The sequence below is a fragment of the Mytilus californianus genome, unplaced genomic scaffold (genome assembly GCF_021869535.1).
Source record: "Mytilus californianus isolate M0D057914Y unplaced genomic scaffold, xbMytCali1.0.p SCAF_5, whole genome shotgun sequence".
In the NCBI taxonomy this organism is placed as follows: domain Eukaryota; kingdom Metazoa; phylum Mollusca; class Bivalvia; order Mytilida; family Mytilidae; genus Mytilus; species Mytilus californianus.
This window is the reverse complement of record NW_026262701.1, coordinates 69,526,051-69,552,225: the sequence shown is the minus strand read 5'-3', so window position 1 is coordinate 69,552,225 and position 26,175 is coordinate 69,526,051. Positions and strand designations below refer to the sequence as shown.

At 31.6% G+C, this 26,175-nt stretch overlaps 1 protein-coding gene and 1 long non-coding RNA gene across 10 annotated transcripts in view; both read right to left on the bottom strand.

Moving 5' to 3' along the window:
• The window catches only part of LOC127701374 (uncharacterized), a 189,643-nt gene that overhangs the window by 92,690 nt on the left and 70,778 nt on the right, over positions 1-26,175 (bottom strand). The gene's annotated exons all lie outside the window — the stretch shown is intronic.
• LOC127701300 (uncharacterized) overlaps positions 1-26,175 on the bottom strand; it is an 83,039-nt gene that overhangs the window by 19,895 nt on the left and 36,969 nt on the right. Inside the window, exon 1 of one of the 9 annotated variants that reach the window (XM_052205180.1) lies at positions 21,311-21,716. The exons of 5 other annotated variants lie outside the window; for them this stretch is intronic. The gene's annotated coding sequence lies outside the window, so the exon portion shown is untranslated. Of the gene's footprint in view, positions 1-474; positions 587-10,166; positions 10,418-17,323; positions 17,451-21,310; positions 21,717-26,175 lie in introns of those variants that run through there. 3 more of the 9 variants (XM_052205181.1, XM_052205182.1, XM_052205179.1) reach the window with 3 other exon arrangements.

Genomic DNA, 26,175 nt, shown 5'->3' with positions numbered 1-26,175 from the left:
CAAGTACAAAAAAAAATGTTCAAATAGACTTTGGATGGAGAGTTGTCTCATTGGCACTCATACCACATCTTCTTATATCTATTTTAAATATTGATACATAAACTGAGACAAGAGTTTATCAGTGACATATAGCACTCACGAAAAAGATAAAAAAAAACCGAATCTGTCAAAAATACATAAACATTGAACTGGTATTTTGTACAAGGTGGACAACTAACATTTAGTAGATTTCAAGAATGCTGCTGATAGGTCAAAATAAAGAACATTAAATTCAACTAATCGTCAAAGGTTATAGAATGAGTAGTGAATGTGGCTTACGGTTAACCTCATGTTATTGGATTGTTGTCATATAGATATTAACCCTATAATTTCTGAATTCACAGTATATACATATATGACAAAAAGGTTGTTCCTAAAAAATTAGCTGAGTTTTTAAATAAATGGACTAGACAAAAATAATAATAATAATCTTACCGAATTCTAAAAGGCATACAATCCTTTGTTTTATTTAACACTGCTGAGAAAATGGAATTCTTTCTAGCTGTGACCCTACCTAGATATTGTGACATACCTGACATTTTAAATACCTATGTTCTACCTATGTCTGTACTTGTTACAATCAATGGCTCATTCATGGTGTCTTGTGTATTGGATTTGTGTTCACTGTTGCATGTCCAAGAATAATAACAAAATTGTGTATTGAAGTTAACAGTACCATATAATTTGTATTATAATATAATGAAAAGGGGGTGGAGTAGATTAAAAAGGGGGGAAATCACATTTGAAATTATGTTTCTGTTTTTGTTTTGCTAAATTGCCCCCTTTTAACCTTTGCTAAAATGTAAATAACATTATGGATGTTTAGTAATTTAAATGAAAAACCAATTTGGATCCATTAAAAAGGATGAGAAGAATAACTGTAATTAAAAATCTTTTAAAAGACATCATGTAAGTCTATTCTAAAATAGCCAATGTGATTGATTGATTGTTGTTTGTTAAATGTTCAGTGGCAAATATTTCAAACGAGAAAAAAAAAAACAACTTTGAACTCACAAAATGATATCCCCATTCCCACAATATTATTACATAGTATATTCATACCCCTATCCCCACAATACTGTAACATAGTATATTCATTATTACCCCAATCCCAACAACTATTACATAATATCCATATCCCCCATCCCCACATTACTATTTTTACATAGCATATTCATTATCTCCCCTTTAACATGTAGGATAGGGCTAATCTCCTTTATTCACATCGTAAGGTAGAACAACTGTGTAAAGTTTCATCAATTAGTCAAGTGGTTTAGGAAGAGTTGTACTTACGGGGCACATGGACAGATAGACAGGGTGATTCCTATATCCCCTCCCCCTAAAAAATAGTTGCTGAGGGGGTTAGATAAATCCAATATGTAGCTGAATTCAAAGTAAGTCAACAAGGATTGGAGCATTTTGACTACTGCTAGAAAATGACAGCATTTTGGATAGAGGCAGAAATCATGCCATGCAACAGACCACCTTGAAAGAGTTGTTGCAAGGTTCTTTCATACACAAATTGAGGTGGCCATCTTTGATACAAGGGCAAGACTGCAAGATAAATAGCTGGAAAAGTTTGACCTTTCTTTATCATTCTTATACAAATTAAAATGTGCATTGGACACAGGAACAAAAGATACAACATACATATTCACCATTAACTTCTTAGAAAAGTGATTAATTTCAAGTCAATATATTTTTAAAAATATTTTTGGATGGTCAAATAGCTTATTTAACACAGGGCTGTCATGAAATAAAAGTTCAATCATAACATATATCCCAAATAGAAGAAATATTCTATAATAGTATTTCCACTGGAACAAATATTACAGTATTTGTTCCTAACGGAATAAATGGTATAGAATATTTGTTCCACCAGGAACAGATATTATGGAATCGTTTATAATAATTTTAGTTTTTCCAAGAAATTCTGCTAGGCGGAACAAATATACATTTACAGGGCTACTTCACAATCATCAAGATATGTGATGTCAACTTGTTTCCAGGGAAACTCCTGCTAGGCAGAACAAATAAATGTTGACATGGTCACTTCACCATTATCAAGATATGTGATGAGACTTGTTTTTTTTCAGAAGTTATCATGAATCTGATGTTATCACAAATGTCATGATATTTGACCTGGACTTCCTAAATATTGATCAAACATCCTATTGGCAGTTGTTATCAGAAATAGGAGGAAAAATATTTTTGTTGACTGTAGGACATAACAGCAATTAAGCCATTAAAACCCATTTATTTGATAAAATAAACACAGTAAAAAATCTTATCAAATAGCTTGTTTTAAATGAATGGGTATATGAAAATCAACAACCCAACTTCCTTCTTATTTTGTTCATGTTTACCATAAAGTACACAATGGAAACCGAACGGATACGATCATGCACTGCCGTTTACATATTACGCAATGAAATAAATTGGACATTTTTCTTTTCATTTCTTCCCTATTTGAATGAAATTTTTATGTTATTGAAATTGTATCAACTAAATTAAAGGAGAAAGACACCCAAAATAAAATGCGTTTTTATTGCAAACAATGGTTTGATTGATTGATTAGTTAATGTTTAACACCACTTTCAGCACAATGGTTTTTTGGTGGAGGGCAGTTTTTATTGGCGGAAGAAGCCAGAGTGACTGGAGAATCAATGACCTTCGGCAGGAAAACTGACAATCCTGGTCAATTAAGATTGGTGTTGATTGTGACCTGCCATGTCCACGTTAACAATGGTTTGAATAAAATAGTGTGAGCATGTCATTTTTAAGTGTATGTGCAAACGTAATAAAATTTACAATTTTGAATTTCCCACTCTTTTATGGAACGCTATTATAACAGAAAGTCTATTCATTTCCCTTCTGCAATCCTCAGGACCTTCCAAGAATAAGATAATACATGATGCATCCTAAGTATCCTATATGCATTTTAAATAAAACAGTAACAGACATTACTATTTTTGTCATGAAAATTAAAACGCTCTTTGATCTAATACATGTACTTGTTAACTTATATATATCTTAACTAGTTGCTGAAAAATAGGTCGATTACATACTATGCTTATATCTAAGGAAAAAAAATCCATTATAGATATCGCTTTTAAAAAAGGGTCATGACGTTTGACAATATAAACAAGAAAAGTATCATTTTAGAACTGCTGCAGCTGAAAATTATGTCTAAAATGTAAAATGGAACTCTAATCAATTCTAGAATTTCTAATACGGAGAAATTAAAGTGAAATACAAACGGACCTCCTGACACGCTTTCCAAGCATACAGTTGAGCGTGATCTTAACAGTTGGGTTTTAAAAAAGTGATACAGGTCGGTTGTACGATGTGTAAAAAACTGACCTAGAAAACAAAAATACCAAGGAGTCTCTCAAACCCAAAAATAATTCTATTCTACGCAAAACTCTAAAAATCTAAAAGCCTACCAGCACTAGTAATGATTTTTTTATAACTTTGTCAAGTTTCATTTACTTGCACCGAAGACATTCAAACCTCCCACACTTTTCAATTTACATTAAACCCACTGTGATGACAAAAATTTTCACAATAGAATTTCTCACGAGATCTATACATCAAAGTTAGACATCAAATTCTAATAATAGACAAAATAGTTTGCCTGAAATACTCAAAAGCCCACAAAATACTGCAACATCACAATTACAAATCAAATTGGAAAATTGAAAAATAAAAAACCTCATTTGTAAAATTGATTCTGAAGGCAATAAGATTTATTATAGAAGAGATACAGTTTATTTCCTTACTACTGGATGAGCATGAGTTATTTCCTAGTAAATAATTGTATATAATACATTTTCTGGTAACCACCTTTTGTCTCATTTTTATCTGAAGATCAATTAAATTCTGGTTACAACTTTTTCATGTATACCAAACAGGCTATTATTTGAACTTGGAATTATTTTTAATTATGGAATTTGCATAATTTCTTGTGCTTGAAATTTTTAATGAATTCCATGTTTATTCTGTATTATAATGTTTTGAGTGGCGCATAACACTTTCCATACAATGTATTTTGTATAGATAGTGTTGTGCGCGGCACAGAACATTAAAATACAGAATAAACATAAAATTTATTTAAAATCTCAAGCACAAGAAATTATGCAAATTCCATAATTAAAAATAATTCCAAGTTCAAATAATAGCCTGTTATCAGTATTTTATGCCAACAAAGGCAAATATATATATATAAAAAAAGAGAGAAGCTGAAATCACTAAATGCAAAAAATAAGGTGAAGTTTAAACACAAATGATGACTTGAAAAAAGCACTGAAAAGGTAAGGAGAATTAGGTCACAATTAACATACTATTTTTTATAAACAGTTTGGGTCATAAACGTGCAGAATGAGCACTCTCAAAAGACTTCCCAATATTGGCCAGGTTTCAATTGTTACCTAAAATGTGTTCCTATACCTGAGAAATTAAGATCCCTTAACCACAATCTGGTGCCGTTCTATGCATTGAGCTTGTGGGAATATTATGTGGCAACATATATGTTGAAAACTTATTACCTCACAATCTGAAATATTAAAATTTTCATCTACCGATTTCTATGTTGTAGATTTTGATCTACGACACGATAGATTTTTATCTACGATTAAGGTAATCATCCTACGAAATTCCAATGTAATATCAACATGCTTACTTTGGTTCCTCTGTAAAAAGTACATTTTTAAAGCTCCCCCAAATAAGCCTTTATTTTATCTAGGTTCTTTGATATCTGTTAATATATCTTTAAAACTAGAAGTTCATATGAATTGAGAAAGTTCTTACACAAGCTTCCATTACATGCACCTTTGGAATTCTGGGACTGAAATTGGGAAAATTTATACCTTTTTATCATTGGTTTTTGGGGCAATAAGTAGCCCCTGAGGACATATTGGTAAAAACCTTCAATTTGACAAATTGGTTAAAATAGTCCTGAAAAAAAACTACAGAACAATACTTCCAAGTTCATATGAATGAACTTAGCAAGAATTACACTATGAATTAACTCTATTTAGCCTTAAACAAAAGTGTGTAAGGTACATTCCCTGTACATATTTAACAACCTTGTTCTCTTGTCATAAGCTATTTTATACTACTGTCATACCAAATTAATCATCCAGTATGAAATTCTTTTCAATAGTTCTTAGTTTTTTTTTAATTGTTTCACTGATATTTAGTAACACTTCATACTCACTTCAATTCAAATGCAAATATTTCTCATTAACAAACTCTTAAAGTACATTGGATAATAACTTAAATTTAACAATGCAATAAAAGTGAAATTGCTCCTTGAAACAGAAGAACAAACGGTTCACTATATCAACTGTTTTTTTCCCCTATTCAACTTGATTATCAATGCTGAATGCATTAATATGTGATCTCTGCACCATGTGAACTCAAATCAGAGTTTAGTTACTACTTTGGTGGCATTCCTGGGGTTTCCCATAATTCCAGTACTTTTATAGTACTTTTCTAAATGTACCGAGTGTCCTTGTCAACTATGAGTTGGGTCAGAATGATGTGTCACACCAAAGCTTTGATGTTGGGTCATTATTTAGCCTGAGGTAAATCATTATTTGTACATGTATACCCAGTTACCCTAAAGTAGGCATAATCAACACTTCACCACAAATAAACAACACCATGAAACTTCTTATAAATGTTCAGTCATCCTTGGTATCTGTTACTAGTACCGGTACTGCAAAACATCCAAATATTTACATCATTTTCACATTATCAGAGATTTTATGACTCATGTTTTACTTATCTACCCCTCTTTCAATAACATTTTTTTTTCCAATACCCACCATCTGCTTACAGATATTTTCATCATCTTTCATAAGAAGTATATATAATATTAACAGGCCTTAGATATAAAAATCTAATATATCAATATATGTAAAAAATTAATAACACTTCGTCATATATGTTGTATACACAAAGCCTGCAGGCTACTGAACCAAGCAGGTCAAATCATAATTGCAATTTTACAATAAAATAAGCTTTGTCAATTTATAGATAAAAGTTTTTAAAACAACATTAGAATGCATATTAAATGCCACAGTGGTAACTAACTTAGTCTTTATCAATCTTTACCCACCACTGAGACGCTCAATTTTTTTCCTTTTCACCCAATAACGTTTTAAAACCTTCACTTAATGAATGAACCTACTAAGTTAAGCATGTTTAGGTCATAATAGACCTATATTAATTTTATTCATACTCGACTGATTTAACTTCATTTGTAAAACCTAGAAAAGTGTTATATGCAAGACACCATAATGATGTTGGGGGGATTGTTGCCTACTATGACCCAACATCTGAATCCTTATTGAACATGACCCCACCAGAACTATATAACTTCTACAAGTTTTTAACAAAGATAAGAATGAATTCCTAGAGTAAGTTTTTGAAAATGATATTACCTCCAAAAAATAGTATGCTTTATCATTAAATATAATATTTAAGGTGAAAAAATACCCATGCTGGAAACAGGAAGTAATGGATATAGCAAGCAGTTCCAAAATTTTAAATCAATCTAACTCTCAAAAAAAATGATTTTATAAATAGTACTGCATATAAAAACTGCAATGAATGTTGCATGTAAAAAATGTGTTACAAAGCCCCAAAGTTATCAAAAAGTATGTTTAATTCCGTCACGGCTTTAGAAGTAGTGTCACAGAAAATGTGACAAAATTATATAAATACTTTTAAGCTAAATTGTGGCTAAATTAAGAACTAATGTTTACTACAAATCTGACAATTTTATCTTCAATGTGTTTTAATAAAATACATAAATCCTAAAAACTGCAGTTCAATTTAATCTGAATAATTTGAATCAATATTAATTTTGACAGATATTTTTAGGCTTATAAAGGATCTACAGTGAGCATTCCTGTGAAACTAGTCTGTATCTTCCAGATCTAACTATACAAGCATAAAAAATGAACAAAACTTGAGCAGTAAGCTTGGCTGCATCATTAAAGATGTTAAGCAGTCAAGGCCATATTCTAAGGCTATGCACTTCTGGTTCCTACTGGTTCCTGCTACTTTCTATCCTCCTTTTATATTTTTGGTATGTCTATACATCATACTTTAGAAATAGCACTACTTAATTTTGCTTAATTCTATGTATCGGTGGACAACTTTCTTCCAATTCAAATACAACTTTTCCCAACGCAATCCCCCCACCAAATTTTAGTTAGAGGCATAAAAAGAGTAAGAGACACTCTTTAATGCAAAAGCATAAATAAACTGGGTTTCAGTTCTTTAATGTCCACAAGCATTAATAAAAAATACCATATATATCTCTAATCTTTTAATTATGCATTACATCAAACATTGTTTTCACTGACAGAGTTGTAAGTAGTACACAGTAACACCCTGTGATAACTTCATTATGTAAAAGCTGATATAAAGGATTTAAATTTCAAAGTATTCATTGTCTATCTCTTCTTGATCTATGACCATCAATCTTTTTTTATTTTCAAAGGTTCAGATATGGCCGTGACAATACAAAAATCATTTGGTTAACAAAAGGTAAAATACTTGGGCAGAATGTCACGACTAAAATAGTATCAATGGTCAGTTAATTTTAGGTGTACACCCCTCAAAGTTTGTATTGTACATGTTCTCAATACAATTTTGGCTGTATTGTTCAGCACTTTTGTTCATTAATGACTGGTTGAAAGAATCTGACAGGCGAGACATCTTTGGAGCACTTAGCTCAAGTGTAAAAAATGCCCTGATGATTAAAACATTGTCATTTTTTAAAATATATTCAAAGGAATTACATACCCCATAATTTGTAAGACAAGAGAACTGAATTAGCTTTGCATTAAATGTATTTCACTAATTTCAACATCTTTTCTGTTTACCCAGAGCAACAAACGTTTTATTTTTACTATTTGTCAAATTTAATTGTTTTTCAAGGCTTTAATAAAAAGACAATTTTCTGACTTAAAAACTTTGAACCCCTTACACTTAAAACAAACATACACACATAATTTAGGGTTAAAAGTAAAGATATCTTTTTATTTATATTAACTCTTTCCCATTGCCAAAAAACATGTGAAAATCAAAGGACTTAAAAAAAATTTTTTTAATTTTATTCTTGTCATACAAACTATTCTTTAGCAAACTTCAATCAATAGACAATTGCATCTGATGCAATAGTGACTGAAATAACAAGATTGGCATGCTTTTATGTACTTAAAGTAAAATAATTAAATCAAAAGACATCAAAGTTTAGTAATTCACTTCATTTGATGGCTGATTTATCGATTGTACTACAAGTTTGAAAATAAAATTTGTTTTCTATCAATAACAAGCACATTTATTTTTAATGCAATTACCTGCAAAGGTAAATCAAGCCTGCGAAAACCACAAGTTTTGCTCCATTTGTGCCAATTTAACAATTTTACTATCACCTCCATAAATGGTAGATTTAAGTCATGTGATCTCAGACAGAAATACAGTGGGGGAATGTGGCAACGTTGAAAGTCAAGGTTTCAGACCTCCAAAAAAAGCAATTAAAATTAAAGTTGTTTGACTGCAAAATTCCACACCTGTCTAATTTATTTCTCAAAGCAACAGACTTGTCATAAAAAAACACCATTCTTTATCAAATTTAGGTAAAGATGAGCAAGTCAAGGCTATGTTCATATAACAGGGTAGTGTCATCTTTGTTTTTATTAAGAAACTATAATAATTTGCACCAATGAAGAATACTAAAACATTCATAGTAAAAAAAAGTTTACCTTGTAACATGACAAAATAACACAAACATTTTTGTATACTTTCTGTGTAATTTATCTGTCAAATAGTTAAGAGTTCTAACCTGGAGGTAAATGCATGTTAAAATTACGTAATTTATAAAGATACCATAGCCCCATTCTTTACATGTAAATGAATTAACAAGTATGTCATAAAGACCTAGACACTGCGCGGCACAAACTGTTTAAAACATGTAGTTGATATTTCAATGTGTGCATGAATGAGTCTCAGCATGGGGTTTTTGATTATTTGAAAACTTGAGAATAAAAGAACATTGTATGGTATAAGTCAAAGAGACAGCAACTTAACAAGACAAGAAAACACCAAACAATGTCTCCAGGTCAAAATAACGTCTTCAATAACATGCAATTGTCTTTACCATATGTTCAGATGTGAATAAACACTAACAGAGCAGTGGCGGATCCAGGAGGGGGGTTCCCTCCTTTTTCTTTTTTTTTTGACGATCAATGCTTTTGAATGGGGATGTATGGTTGGAACCCCCCCCCCCCTTTTAAAAATGGCTGGATCCGCCCCTGCAGAGAATATCATAAACTGCCATCAACATCAAAATCTTTATGAAAAAACACTTAAAAAGGGATTTATTATACTTGGGGGGAAGGGGGTCCCATCAAAAACATTGGTTGTCCCATTGGTTGTCCACAAGGGTAATAAGATAATAATAGTTCTGTGGTTACATAATTATAATTAGATCTGATCCTGTTTGATAACTATATGTAGATCTCCCTCATACAAAGCTCTCATTCTTAAAAATGTTCTTGTTTGGCTATATATTTGGCCTTTTTTCGTAACATTTGCTCTTCAACATCTGTATCAGAATTGGATTTTCAAACATTTTGGCCTTAAGCATAGCTGAAGACATTAATTTTCGTAATGCGCATCTGGTGGAGGTTTAATGTTATTTAGGCACTATTATGATGAAATTACAAAATATGTGACCATTGCACTTAATATATTGTGATTATGTCATTGATTACAACAACCCTTTGTAACGGCCTCATGAATGCAATGTCTCACTCATAATACCACCTTGATGTGATATAACAAGGTTCTTTTTTAAACTTTACTAAATTTTAAAACTACAAGATTTAATCTTTGAAAAAATACACAACTTCAATTGTTTTATCCTTTTGTATGAAATTCCTGCTGAATCATCTCTTTTAAGCAGATATAACCCCTTCACTTCAATACTGTTATCCCAGACACTTCAAATGACTTTTGAATTATGACATTTTTAACTATGTCATCACAGGTTGAAACAATGAAAAAGACCAAATTTCAAGATGAAATTCTAAAAATAATGATCCTACCTGAACTATTAAATCTCTATGCAAAGTTTTCTCAACTAATAATTCCAAATCATATCTCCTATGAACAACGTTTTCCCTCTTTTTTACCATCTGTTAAGTTAAAATTCAGGTCATGTCATTGTTGACATGAACAACCCGTGAGGTAAACACATTCCAAGGTGGGAAGATAATACGAAAAAAGCTTATTTCCCCGACCAAATCTCCAGGTAACTTATAACACAGTGAAGAATCTTACGCAAACCCAACCTTACAATTTGATTACAAGGCGATAATTCCTAAGGTCAATAAGTACACCTTTAAATCATATGGACAGGTAGAAATAACAGGTAAACTCCAATACACATCCCTAAGGTAAACTTTATATAACATGAGAAAAGACTGAAGGGTGGACATTTCATTAATGTTACATATTTTCATTCATAAAATCTCCTGATTTATGACCTAATTGTAGTCTACATTGTGGGACCCAATCTTAAAATTAGCTGTATTATCTAGGCTGGGGAAAATTAGCCATATATCACATAATTTCAACAGGAACATTAAAATTACAACTGTTTCAAGAAGTCATCATGTCAAGTTTAAGATATTAATAAAGTCAGAAAATTAAAATCATAGTAAATTTATTGATTGTTGTTTGTTGAAAGTCCAGTGGCAAATACTTCATTCATGGAGGATAAGAACAAATTAAACAATAAATCCAATAAGTACTGGGTTAGTGGGTTGACCGAAATGAAGGGTAGATTATTTTCATTTCCACTGAAGGGCACAAATTTGCCTTGCAAGGGTCTTTAATGTGCAGATCGAGTGCGGCGTTCTAAGATCTTACAAAAAGAAAAATATTTAATGCAAACGCTTTCATCCCACACATCATAATAGATGACCCTCACCAAGCACAAGTCCTCCCATTGGATGATTATATTCAAGAACAAGTATTTTGTGAGTATTGCCTGGCAATACATAGTCCCCTACCGGTTAAAAATTCATTGCACTGGAACAAAATGCTAACTTGATCTATAACTTGTCATGGTGTAAACTATATTACAAATATCAAGTCAATATCTTCAAGCATGACGAAAAAAAATATGGAAAATTGATTATTTGAGTGAATTTTCTAAGTCCAAGGACCATAACTCTGCACAAAATCATCAGACTGGAACAAAATTCGAATTTGATCTGTAACTTGTCATGATAAAACTATATACCAATCATCAAATAAATATTTTCAAGCATGACCAAAAAAAGTGCGGAAAACTGATTATTTGAGTTAATTTTCTAAGTTCAAGGACCATAACTATGCACAAAATCGTCTGGCAGGAACAAAATTCAAACTTGATCTGTAACTTGTCATGATTAAACAATACACCAAATATCAAATCAATATCTTCAAGCATGAAGAAAAAAAGTGTGGAACACTGATTTGCCGGACTGACGGATGGACAAACAAACAGACAGACGGAAGGAGTCTAAAGGACCTAAAGTCCCCTTCGAATTTGTGGGTAGGGGACTAATTATTATTCTGCATGCTGAACATCTTTTATTATAAATTCTTTTTCAAATATACTAATTATATACATGAATTAGGTATTTTTTTCAAGGTCTGTCAAAAAATCAAGTTTATCAAAATCATTTAATAAATTTCGCACAGGCCTCCTGTTATTAAGTGATCGTGTGGTCATGTACAGATTTTTTACATGTAAAATGTTTGACAAGTGTTGTTTTTAAATAAATGAATAAGCCTTTTAACGCAAGCTGCAATATCAAGCAACAACTCAATTCTGAAAGCAGTCATGGTTGGTGTTCATGAACAAGATGAACCCTGACAGCCAAACATGTTCACCTTACAACCATTCTATATATCCAATATATTTGACTTATTGCTTATAGCATCTGAGAAACAGACCTTATAATGAAAATTTAACATTGAAGAATGAACCTTGAAAATCAGGTGAAAGTAAGATGAACTCTGTGTCTCTCACATACAGTGATACACCTGACAATCTTCCTACATATCCACTATAGTTGACCTAATTAGCTTATGGTATCTGAGAAAGAACCCTAATCATGAACACTTAACCATTGATCATGGATTCTTGAAATGAGGTCTGCAAAGTCATGTGAACCCTGTTTGATTGAATTTATATCTTACAAAGATTATAAATACCATAGATGTCCCATTACTTATCATAACTGAAAATAAAATGCTTCGCTGGGGCGCAGCTTGATACGACCGCAGAGGTCGAACCCTGAACAGTTGGGGCAAGTATGGACACAACATTCAAGCTTGATACAGCTCTGAATTTGGATTGTTATTAAATATTTGACACAGCATAGGTTTCTGACACAGAAAGAATGTGGTTTAAGAACTTGAATTTTTTTAATTTACCTATTATGGTCCAATGTCCAAAATCAAAATACATGGTTAGATTCAGCATATCAAAGAACCCCATATATTCAATTTTTGTTAAAATCAAACAAAGTTTAATTTTGGACCCCAACTTGGACAAACTTGAAAACTGGGCCCATAATCAAAAATCTAAACACATGTTTAGATTCAGCATATCAAAGAACCCCAAGAATTCAATTTTTGCTAAAATCAAACTAAGTTTAATTTTGGACCCTTTGGACCTTAATGTAGACCAATTTAAAAAACGGGACTTAAAATTAAAAATCTAAATGCACGGTTAGATTTGGAATATCAAAGAACCCCAATAATTCAATTTTTGATGAAATCAAACAAAGTTTAATTTTGGACCCTTTTGACCTCAATATGAACCAATTTGATAGCGGGGCCCACAAATAAAAAATCTAAATTCATGGTTAGATTCAGCATATCAAAGAACCCCATATATTCAATTTTTGTTGAAATCAAAAAAAGTATAATTTTGGACCCCAACTTGGACCAACTTGAAAACTGGGCCCATAATCAAAAATCTAAACACATGTTTAGATTCAGCATATCAAAGAACCCCAAGAATTCAATTTTTGTTAAAATCAAACTAAGTTTAATTTTGGACCCTTTGGACCTCAATGAAGACCAATTTAAAAAACGGGACCCAAATTAAAAATCTAAAAACACAGTTAGATTTGGCATATCAAAGAACCCCAATAATTCAATTTTCGATGAAATCATACAAAGTTTAATTTTGGACCCTTTTGACCTCAATATGAACCAATTTGATAACGGGGTCCACAAATAAAAAATCTAAATACATGGTTAGATTCAGCATATCAAAGAACCCCATATATTCAATTTTTGCTGAAATCAAACAAAGTTTAATTTTGGACCCCAATTTGGACCAACTTGAAAACTGGGCCAAAAATCAAAAATCTAAATACATGTTTAGATTCAGCATATCAAAGAACCTCATATATTCAATTTTTGCTAAAATCAAACAAAGTTTAATTTTGGACCCTTTGGACATTAATGTAGACCAATTTGAAAACTGGACCCAAAATTAAAAATCTAAATACACTGTTAGATTCGGCATAACAAATAAATAAATGTGATCAAAGATTTTACAAATCTAATGCGCCTTACTGTGCAATTAAAGATTACTTCTTAAAATTTTTCAATATTTGAAATTTGAAAAAAAAATAAAATTTGAAGAATAATTCTTTTTAATTTCTGAAATCTGAAATGAGAAAAAATTGGCCCCCCACAATTTCTTTTTATCCCCCCCCCCTTTTTCCCCCAAAAAAATTCTTTCCCTCAAGATATGGTCATAATCTCAATTCAAATTTCCAATGGAGTTGGCAACCATAATTACCCATTTAAATTTACCATAGTGCTAACTTAAACTATTTTATAATAGAATTAATAAAAATATAGTGTCAAATCTTTCATATGGATTTTTTTGTAAAAAAAAAAGATGAAAACATTTGCAGATATTTTTACTGGTCTTCCTTTATAAATATGCATTTCTTTAAACATAATTTAAAAGCAGTGTAAGGGAAGTAACCAAAACGTTGTATTTGGATTACCTCCCTTACACTGTTTTAGATTATCTTTATTGTTCATTAACCATTACTTTATACATAATTTAAAAGCAGTGTAAGGGAGATAATTTCAATGATGTATTTGATTTATCTCCCTTACACTGCTTTAAATTATGTTTTGTACTAAAGTATTTGTCCATTAACCAGAACAACCTTGTTTTTCCCCCTTTTTTGCCCCTAATTCCTAAACGGTTTGAGCCATAACCCCCCAAAGCAAATCCTAACCATCCCTTTGTGGTATGGAAACTTGTAGTATAATTTCAGAGAGATCCATACACCGTTCCACAGTTATTGTCTGGAAACTAGAAAATGCTCATTTTTGGCCCCTTTTTGGCCCCTAATTCCTTAAATGTTGGTAACCCCCAAAATCAATCCCAACCTTCCTTTTGTGGTATTTAACCTTATGGTCAAATTTCAAAAAGATCCATTCACTTAAACTAAAGTTAGAGTGCGAAAACCAATATGTATTCGGACGACGACGCCGGACGACGACGACGACGACGACGACGACGCCAACGTCATACCATTATACGACCACAAAATTTTTTTGCGGTCGTATAAAAATCACTTGACAAAAAAGCTGTTTTTTTTTTTTTTTAAAGCAGTCCCTGAACCACAAAAATAAGGTCACGGACATTAGACATTTGCCATGAAACTTATGAACATACTTGTTTACAAGATATAAAGTATCAAGGTCTTTATGTCTTCAAAAATATAAAGCTACATGCAATAATATTACTATATTTCCTTAAGCAATACAGCTTATCGGATTTACATAGTATAAATATTGAATAGACAATATGGAAATAGCTAATTTTAATATTGGATTAGCATCTCTATGTCTGGCAAGCGAGACAAAATTTGTAAAAGTGGATCTACCTACTACTCAAAATATTGGTTGTCTTGCATTTAATCTTAATTAATTAAATAAATCGACACAGAAGACAACAACACTCAAATTTTTACATCATAGTACTGGTTTATTAGGTCGACATGTTTCTAATAAACCAGTACTATGCTAGGTAAAAATTTGAGTGTTGTTGTCTTTTATGTCCACATATTCTTATTCATTTTAAGACAACTGTGAATACCTAGTGGTATCCACTCATTTTTACCCTACCGCACAATCACCACTTCAGGTGTTGGTTCACTTATAAAATTATGATCAAATAAATGTATAATCAATTATGTCCCCTTGAAGAAATTTTATCAGTATTATTTTCCCTTATATGGTTTTAAACTATTATTTGCAGTTTCACTAAAATCCATCAAATGTTTTCCCACAGGATGATTACAAAAATGGTCCAGTCGTAAATTTCTACTTATCCATTCCCTGCATCGTTAGTTAGTTAAAAATGTTCCTGCATGGTTTGAAATTATTTCATTTCATCAGTTCTTGAACATAAAATTAAAAACAATTTCCATTAGAAATTAAATGTAAACTTGACCTCTGTTGGTGGCCAGTTTGAATTTTTTATCAGGCTCAAAAAAATATATGTAATTCTTTCCCCAAAAATTACATATTTGTTAAGTTTGGTTTCATTGATATAAAGACTTTTAGAGAAATTTTTCAAAGTCCAGCCAATCAGAAATCAGGATAGCATGTTTGTTTACTTTTCAGCACCATAGTAACAACTCTTGGGATAGACCTTTAAAAGTTAGAAACATTTCTGTCTACTTTGGTTTCATTCTGTTCAGTATTCTATTAGAAGTTCAAAATGAGAAATGTTAATGACGAGCAACAATGCACAACATACAGACACACACTGGTGGCAGTAGATAATCTGGGGTTCTTTTCACAAAACAATCTTATGACTAAAATCGATCGTAAGTTATACTTAAATGTTCATGACATATGACAATTTTTTCTCGTAAGATTTTTCGTGAAAAGAGATGCTGGCCTTTGAGTCACTGTCACATTTTCAACATAATATGTTCATAAATCATTAAAAATGGTAATTGTTTTAATTTTCAATTGTTGGAAAAAGACCCATTTTGTTTTTCGGGAATGTACCATGTATACATTTACATGCAACTGGCATAAACTTAAGCTGAGTACATGCATGCACTGCACATCTTCCATCATCATTAAAATGCATACAACATTCCTAACTCCTACAAATGCAAATTTGCTTAAAAAAAAATCTCAAATGGAAATTTTTCCCTATTTGATACGTGGGAAATCTGGTACCCAAACAAAGCAGCATAATATTTCTGACAGATGATATTGGAGATAGGAGATGCTTTCTTTAACCAACTTTTCACCACGAACAATCATTTTAGAATTACAAAACTACAAAGAAATAAAATGTAAATTAAATGAATATTAAATACTAAAGTTATGTAATGCTTAATTTCATCTCAAAATATAATAAATTGGACCTTTTCAATGGATCTTTTCTCTGAAAATCAATTTAAGTAGTCCTAGGATAGTACACAGTTACACCTTGTACTACAAAATTCTTAAGAACACATCAGTGAACAATTTATATATCAGAAAGGTTAGAAGACAGACGATTTATCAAACTTTAAAGGTGCAACACAGGTAAAATCATGACTCAACAGATCAGTTTGGGGATATCAATGCATCTCTTAAGAGTAATACTTCCAATGATTGGACCAAAACATAATCAAAATGACCCTTGCTAGTACAGAAAGCCATTTTTAAGAATGTCTTCTTTTTTTCCTGTCCGTATCAGCCAAACTGGTTATTCGTTTAAATGTAAGGATACCATTTATATGTTGTATCAATTCTGTAACTATTTTTTCCAACCAAGACCATAACATTTTTTTTTTAAATTTGCATAATGAATCACATAACATGATCTCTAGATATTCCACAAATTTTAATTGGCCTCAAAGACTAAAGTTACATATTACAGTAAACCGAAAGGTTGTTATTCAAAGCACCATTTTCTTATCAATGTCACAGTCAGGGGCAGATCCATGATTTTTTTAATGGGGAGGGGGGGGGGGGGGCTTAATACCTGAAAATTGAATATAAAAAATCAATTTTGGACAATAAGTACTAAAATTTTTTAAATATCATAAAAAACATGAGATTTTATTACTTTTTTGATTGCCAAAAAAAAGGGGGGGGGATATTTGCCCTCCCAGATCAGCCATTGACAGCTACATGTATAAATTATGATAACATTTACCTCAACTAAATACTGCTTAGTCTCTCTATTTCGTTATGTTACTTTACCGTAGGTACACATATACCATGGTACATTGTAGTTACTTTTCAGAAATTATTACACACACCTGTCCAGATTAAATAAGAAACTCATTATTTCATTCTTGTTCACAATTTAAATTGAGTCTATACTATAAGGTAATATAAAAATGTCAAAATCCAACCATTATTTACATAATCTTCCCATTAGTCAAATAATAAGGCTACTATTTATACTACAACTTTCAAGTAATTTTATCCAGGTGTAGACATTTGAGTATTAAAAAATACAGGTAACAATAGAGTAATATGACCTTGACCCAATATTTCACAGTCTTCTGATCTTTTTGAAAACCTAATTAGAATTGCTGAACACCTTTAACAAAAACTTAGATGACGCTAGAGTTTTGACATGAAAGCCCCTGTAGACTAATGTGTGAAATCCGTGTCCTATTGACTGTAGTATCGCAATGTAAAATCGTGTCCTATTGACTGGAGTATCGCAATGTAAAATCTTACTACAGATGTGCATTAATTAACATGTCAATAACGACAGGTGAAAGGTCAAATGATAATTGGAGGAAATGATATCAATGCATTCTACCATGTACTATAAAAAGAAAATAATCTCCACTTCTCAATAAAAGAAGATGTTGTTGGAATATGATGGACTTGAAAGCATATAATTAAAACTGAAGCCAAGAGAGTGATACGCATGCCATTGGAATAATAAGAATCAATCAGTATTTTTTATCAATGAAAACAACTTAACAAGAAAACAGTAATCTAAACACTACATATACCCCCCCCCCCCCAAAAAAAAAAAAAGGAGGGAGATAAACTAGTGATCACAGATACTACCACCCACAGCAGAATTGATTAATTGATTGTTGGTTGCTTAACGTCCAGTGGCAAATATTTCATGCATGCTCAGGACAAGTTAGCACAGCAACTCAAGAGATCATGATTTTGTTACTGAAGCAGCATACTGCAAAATTTTATAAGATGCTGTAATATTTTTCCCATTTTCCAAAGGCATATACAATATCATATAATTGTTTTCTTACATTACATTACTTATAAAACATTTACATAAGAAATGATGAAAAAACACTGGATTTGAATTTTTCCAACAATCAAGTACCATAACTCTTGAACGGACAAAGAGAAAACGATGAAAATTATATTATATTGTGGCAGTTTCTTATGTACATGTAGTATTAAAAACTGTTTTGATATTTAATGTTGTTTTTTTCTCATTGCCATAGCAGCAGATGTTTATTTGACCTTTCCATCAGACACATAGTAGTTTGTGTAAAAGTTAAGCTATATATGTAATGACATTAACGTCATAAATTCTCCAAGTTTATTGCTCTCTCAAAGTCAGAGGACTTTTGTCAATGAATCAAAACATCTCCATTCATTGAATTAATAATAGGTCAAAACCTTTATTCTTAAAGGTTTTTACTTTTGAAATCTGTGAAACCCATAACAATACGGAAAACAATATATACCCTACAAGGTCAAATCATAAATCTGAAACAAAAAAAATTCAAACATAAGTAGTAACTGTGGCTATCAAAAAGATTACCTTCTACTACTGCATGTTGTTCAGAAAAAATTCTGGAAAATCCAAAAAATTAATTTCACCATCATCCAAAATGCAGTTTTTCTACATGTATTTAAAAAAGTGAAAACGATCACGAAAACTTCAATATCAAAACCTCCATTATGGTCCTTCGATGGCTTATTTCCTCGTCATGAGAGAACACTAAAACGTGGAGTGTTTACAAGTTAAAGTGTGTGTTTACAATGTGTAAAGGGCCACACTTCCTGACATATACAATATTCTGAAGTATTATTACTTGTTAATTGGCCATGTTAAAGAGGACAAGCTCAATTTCCTTGGATTAATCAACAGAAACCATGAAGATACACCGCTTGTGCTAATAATCTCAAAATAAAACGCCTAAGTTACTGGATATTTAGTTTTGAATATAGTGACATAAAAGTATCGAGGATTAGATGGTCAATGTTAAAAAAATGGATACCTTATGATATAATATTTCCAAGAGGTGCTTTGCTTGTTTTTTTTATTCTACAAATTGAAATATGCACCTTAAGCTCATTAAATCAATTGCTTAGTTGTCCAGGATCACCATAAAATAATTTTTGCTCGGGAGAAGTAAACATGTCATATTAACAAAAATGGACGAGAAAAAAGTCTGATTAATTTAATCAACTAATATATTATTTCTAATTTAATCAACTAATATCTTATTTGCTACAGAACAAAACATGTTTTATTTTTAAATTTTGTCAAAATCAATTATTTCAAATTAAATATTAAACTTCTGAATGCTGAAATGTCTGAGGACATTACATGTATGTTAACTATTCCATACTACAGAAGTCACTGACATATTTATATCCATATGTACTCCATAAACTGTTACGGAACAGAAGAATATAAATTTGAAAAGTGTAAATTCGATGCTTTATTACTACAGTTTACATAGTTATATAATTCTCATGAGTGGTTGTCATAATAGTAGACACTTAAATATGCACTGCTAACTTTACAGAGTATAATACTAACAATATAGATCATATAGATGTCAAAAAAAGTCAAAACAATCAATAGTTCATGTCTGATCCAAAAACCAGTAATTACATTCACAAATTTGTATGTAATTATACACCAGAATAATTATTCCTCAGGGATAATCAGGTTATATGTGGAACAAAGATAATGAAATGAAGTGGCTTTATCACATGACAATAATAAACTTATTAATAAGTCACAAAAGAGGCAGGTTATATATACTCTTAAAGCCTAATCCAGCTTCTATTGTATTTACAATTTTTCTAATATGAGCTTCCTCCAGTAGTACTACAAATATAAATAGGTCATGAGAACTGTGAGACCACGGTACTCTAAACAATTTGCTTGTATATAAACTTCCTGCTTTCATCTTTACGATTTTAACTCTTATTGTATGTTTATTCACAAACTGTTTGATGGCAATGTATGATTTAAAATAAGATTTAAGCAATAAGCATGAAGGGTTAAGACCATGGAAGTCTAAGTAGACTTCCATGGTAAGACTAAGACTATCTTAAGAATTAGATATGGGGGGGGGGGGGGGGCTATATGGAGCTACATTACATCTATGACAATTGCATAGACTTTTTACAAGTGTCACTCCAAACATTGCCTTGCCAGGGGGCCCCCCTTTTTCTGCACATGAACAAATGAATGGATATGATGCCTTTTTGTCATGTTTGATGAGGAAGTAAATCCCTTTGTCACCCCATTTTAAAGATTTTGAATATCCTGAAATTATGTGTAACAAATTAACAACTATTAGGATAAAATAATCAATTTTATATAGCTTCATCCTACTTGAAAATATGAGGATTAAACACAATTTGTACTTCTGACATGCTTTAATTTGACTTGAATTTATTAAATAGAGAACTAAATCTTTCACTTGATTTCAAGAGTGGGGTAGGTAAAAGATTCTGGGTTGTGGGAGAGAGATCCTGTAAATGTATGATTTTCTTACTTTCAGCAACAATTTTCAGATTTTTAAGGGGGTGAGTGTAAAACTTTGCCCTCAAATCTGCCTGTGATGAATAATGGTGATGAAAAGCTTTTTAAATGGTTGACAATTTATCATGTACAGTAAAATTTGTACCTTGAATGTTTTTTGCAGTAGCTAATAGAGAATATCAATAACATGACACTTTTAAAGAAATGATTTTTTTTTATGCTTTCATTTGCAAAATTACAACTTCAAAAAAATGTATTTGAGCTTCCATATTCCTTGCAAGAACTTGTAATTAAGAGAAAATCTGATTGAAATAATGACTTTATACTTTGCATGCAACACATGTCTTCATATACCACAAACTAGATATCGCTAATGAGCAATAAAATCAAATTTATGAAAAGGAATGCACTTACTTTCACTGGCTTTGCTATAAATCCTATAATCTCGTACTCAATCCTCTTGACTATCTTACTTCCTTGTTCAAATTTTTTGCATTGAACAATTTTCAAACAGTATAGACCGATTCAAACAGTAAATACTGAAGAAATTCTCATTAATTAAACTCCTTAAATTCGTGATATCAATTGCCAAAGTGACTGACGCCCAATGATCAACTGCAGTACAGAGCTTCTGTTTATTGTCAAGGTGTAAAATCCTTAAATTTCTCAACTTTCACTTTCACGCCCAACAAAGTGCAATCACATGTTAAAATTGAATAGTGATAATAACTTGACATATGAAAACTGCGAAAACAAGAAATTTACCAACTGGTGCTATATGAGACTATTTATGTTGTATTGATCTTTTAACAGATTAAATTGACTGTCCTTTTGTGTTTACTACAAGTGATTCATATATACACATAGATAAAACATGACTTGTATGATTCATGTCGGTTGTATTTATTTACCCACATGGTGTCTGTAGTAGTAGAAGTTGTAGTTGCCAAAAATAAATCTGACGATAAAATCATCTGTAGTAACGTGAGATAGGGCAATGTAACAAAACTTTGACTTTAACTATAGTGTCCCCAAATACTGAATTTCAATGTCCCAAAGTTCTTTAGTAGGGTTAGGTTTAGGGTTAGGTTAGGGTAATGTATACAGAAATTGCTCAGCCAACAATAATAGTAGGTATAATATCTATTTTAACACTTAAAAAAAAAAACATTTCCTTCTTTTTTATCTGTCACCTACAATTGATGCAATCTGCGGCAAAACAACTCCCACTTAAACACTAAGCCTACAACTAGTGAATTTAAAAAAAACAATTGATTAGACAAAATAGTATTTTCTTGAAACCAGATAATACTAGTGATCATTAATTTTGGCTAGTTTATGAAAAAGATTTTGCCACATGCAGACTTTTCAAGTAAAAGCCACACTATTTAACCTACATCTATGGAAATTTCCTTCTATGTTTAATATTTTTCTTTCGATTTTCATTACTTGTATGTAATGTCAGAATGTGAGTTTCCATGACATGACAGGCTTGATTATCGGTTAATATTTTACTTCCAAGTGAATGTCTCCACTCCTAGCCCCTTTCTCCCAAGATATATTAATAAACTGTTAACACAGAGATATGTCTCGCCTATTTGTTATTTTGATAATGCAAATGTTGAAATTAAAATAGCAATACTGTATTAATATGTAAGTTATGCAAATATTCAAAGTCAATGAACCATGACTGAAGGTACAGGGCTAAACAATCTCCATGGAAATGAGATGTGCCAATACTAATACAACTGTATACCAAATACCACTGAAATCTCATAGTCGTTCCCTTTAAACAAACACAAACATTAACTTGTAAACTATGTAAAAGTTTCAAAGTCAATGAACCATAATGAGGGTGTGGGGTTATATAATCTCCATGGAAATGAAACTTGCAAATGCCAATACATTTGCATACCAAATATCATTGACTTAATGTTAGTGGTTCATCTTAAACTGACCTAATCACAAACTTATACATGTAAACTAAGCAAAAGTTTCAAAGTCAATAGACCATGACTGAGGGGGTGGGGCCAAATAATCTCCATGGAAATGAGATATGCCAATGCTTATACAACTGCATACCAAATACCATTTACCTATCACTAGTGGTTCCCCATAAACTGACCTTATCACAAACTAATGCATGTAAACTAAGCAAAGTTTAAAAGTCAATAGACCATGACTGAGGGGGTGGGGCCAAATAATCCCTGTGGTAATGAGATGTGCCAATGCTAATACAACTGCATACCAAATATCATTGACCTACCACTAGTGATTCACCATAAACTAGACCTAATCACAAACTTATACATTGTTGAGGAGATGCCGACGACGACGCCAGAAACAGCATACCTATGTCTCGCTTTTTGACTCCGTCAAGGCGAGACAAAAAAGCATTACTTTCAAAATTATTGAGATTTATTCAATTGAAACCCCTATCACCATTTTGACCTTTTTTCCTGAGTCTGCAAACGCTGTCCTATTCTCAAATAAGTTTTTCTGATGGGGGCTATCATGACTGTGTTCGAATGAGTTGCTTAACATTATCAATCCAAAAAAAATCATTCTAATACTATGTAAGCTATTTGCATGAATATGGTAAAAAAATGAATGGAACCTGATGAATAATATCAAATAAATCTTTTTTATAACTTGAAGCTTATCTTAATGATTGTATCAATATAAAAATTTGATGCAGAATTTAGATTAAATTGCATTTTTACTGCATTTTTCAGTCATATCAGAATTATATCAGCAGCTATATATAAAGTTTTAAATCTGGTGCTTGATAAAATTAGAACTGAAATATGCTAAAAACACCTGGATTGCTGAGAGTATGAATGAAAATAACATGCAAAAAGATTAAAATCAATAAATCTATTCTCAACATAAATTGAATTCCTGAAAATTGATAACCTGCATATGAAAAGAATGATAACTTTGTAGGAAGGTTGAGGTGCAAAAAGACATGTTCAGCCCAACTCTTTTTAAATCAGAAAAAATAGGGTCAATACATATTCTGACCCTTCATAATAAAAAATATAGAACTCTCTCAGATAAAGGGGAAGCATACATCTTGAACTTGTTTAAAGCCAGTTGAAAGGTTTACTCTTTTTTAACTTTTATTATGATACATGTATATTAGCAAGAATTCTTAAACCACTCTCCAATTTCTGGAATCTTGTATACTTGACAGTTTTAAGGAGTTCAATTGAAGATCAATTAAGGAACAACCATTTAACTTCAAGGGGGTTGTGGTTTTTTTCCTAAAAAAATATTCTGATCCCCAATTTGATGAAAAAAAATATTGTGGTCAAGCAGATGACAAAAAAATATATTCTGAATCAAGATTTTTCCCATACCTTATATAGTGTTAAATTTTGAAAAAAATAATTTGATTGATAGTGTCGAAAAACAAAAAAAAATGTTTGTGCTTTTCGCGAAAAAACATTTCTGACTCAGACAAAAAACCATAACCCCCCCCCCCCCCCCTTGAATGGTTGCTCCCTAATATACCTGCATTTTATCAATAACAATGGGCTGCATTCATCATATGAAATTTACTGGGCTATTGTGATGCACACATTCTGACAAGATAAACAGGAACATATTTCTTTCATTCTTTCTTATTACTGTACCATCGAACATCAATGGGATAATACCTAATTATCTCATTCAACCTGACTGTGTATTCCATCTCTATAGGACAAACATTCCATTGTTATCTAAGTACTCTGTGATCTTCGATCAAGTCGCCTAAAATACTCTAACACAAAATACTAAAGTCTATTACTAGTTATTACTATACAGACCCTAGACCTTGTGTTCACTATGAACTTTAATCTGCTAGCCTGCCTAAACCTGCATTCCATAACAGACATATTATGCACTCTGTGCCTTAGGTAAAAACCTGGGTCTTTATAAAATTTAGGCTCTGGCATAAAATACCTTTGTTTGGCAAAAGTACGAATTTTGTTTAAGATCTCCCTGTGGTTTCGAACAAATAGATAGGAATCATCAAATACTGACAAATGAACAAAAGGTAAATTAAGTGTAAAGTGTCGACTTCTCTTATTACTACAACCGAACCGTAAAATATGCATATCTCAGCAGTTTACAATGTTTCCCTAACTCTTCTGAGACACAAAAGATTATTAATTTTTATCGTTTAAAATCACAACAAATATATTTAAAGAATTCAGTGCCTCTTGATACTATTTCTACAAGTTACTACAACTAACAAAACTGGTCTTTAACAGAACTTTAAAATATCTATTTGTATACACAAACTGTGGAAGGCGTTTTATCGAAACACAATCTTATATGTTTGTAAAGTACAAAGCTATATGACATCATACTCTTTAAAAACTAACATGGAAAAATAGATTTAAATCTTTTTATAGGCGGAATAAAGACAGCTTTCATCCTCACAAAGAAATCACAATCTAATTGCTCTGTACTAATTCAGTAAAAGCTATTTCCAATCACAATTTTTAAAGTCTATAAAAACAAATTGTGTCTTGATTTGGCTTATTATTCTTACAATAAAGGTATGCAATTGAATTTTACTACAAAAAACCTGATGAAACTTTTAAAAGAAAATTGTTTACAGATGAAAGAGCTTGTTGCATCAAAACAGTTTATAACCCATCCATCATGATTTGTCTACTTGATTTGTTTTATCAAAAAGCTACCTTAAAAAACCCTCTCATCTCTAGATCCACCAAAAAACCCTGAATTCAGAAGTTGACCAAAGACTGGTCTGATAGGAGTCAGAATGACTTGTCTTAAGTAAGGAGACACATCTTCCTTTATCAGGGCACAAGGGGTTGTCTTGCTATAGAAAAGGCTTTAATAGGGTCTTAACCTACAAAATATGTATGGTGTGTTACACCGCAGGTGTGTCCTACTCAATTTCTCGTTTTCTGAATAATGTTTTGTGGACTGTCTTTTGAACGTCTTCTATGTTTTGTGGACTGTCTTTTGAACGTCTTCTATGTTTTGTGGACTGTCTTTTGAACGTCTGCTATGTTTTGTGGAATGTCTTTTGAACGTCCTCCATGTTTTGTGGACTGTCTTTTGAACGTCTTCTATGTTTTGTGGACTGTCTTTTGAACGTCTGCTATGTTTTGTGGACTGTCTTTTGAACGTCTTCTATGATTTGTGGACTGTCTTTTGAACGTCTGCTATGATTTGTGGACTGACTTTTCATCTTTTCTGCTAGGTCTCATCTCTAGATCCACCTAAAAAACCCTGAATTTAGGAGTTGACCAAAGACT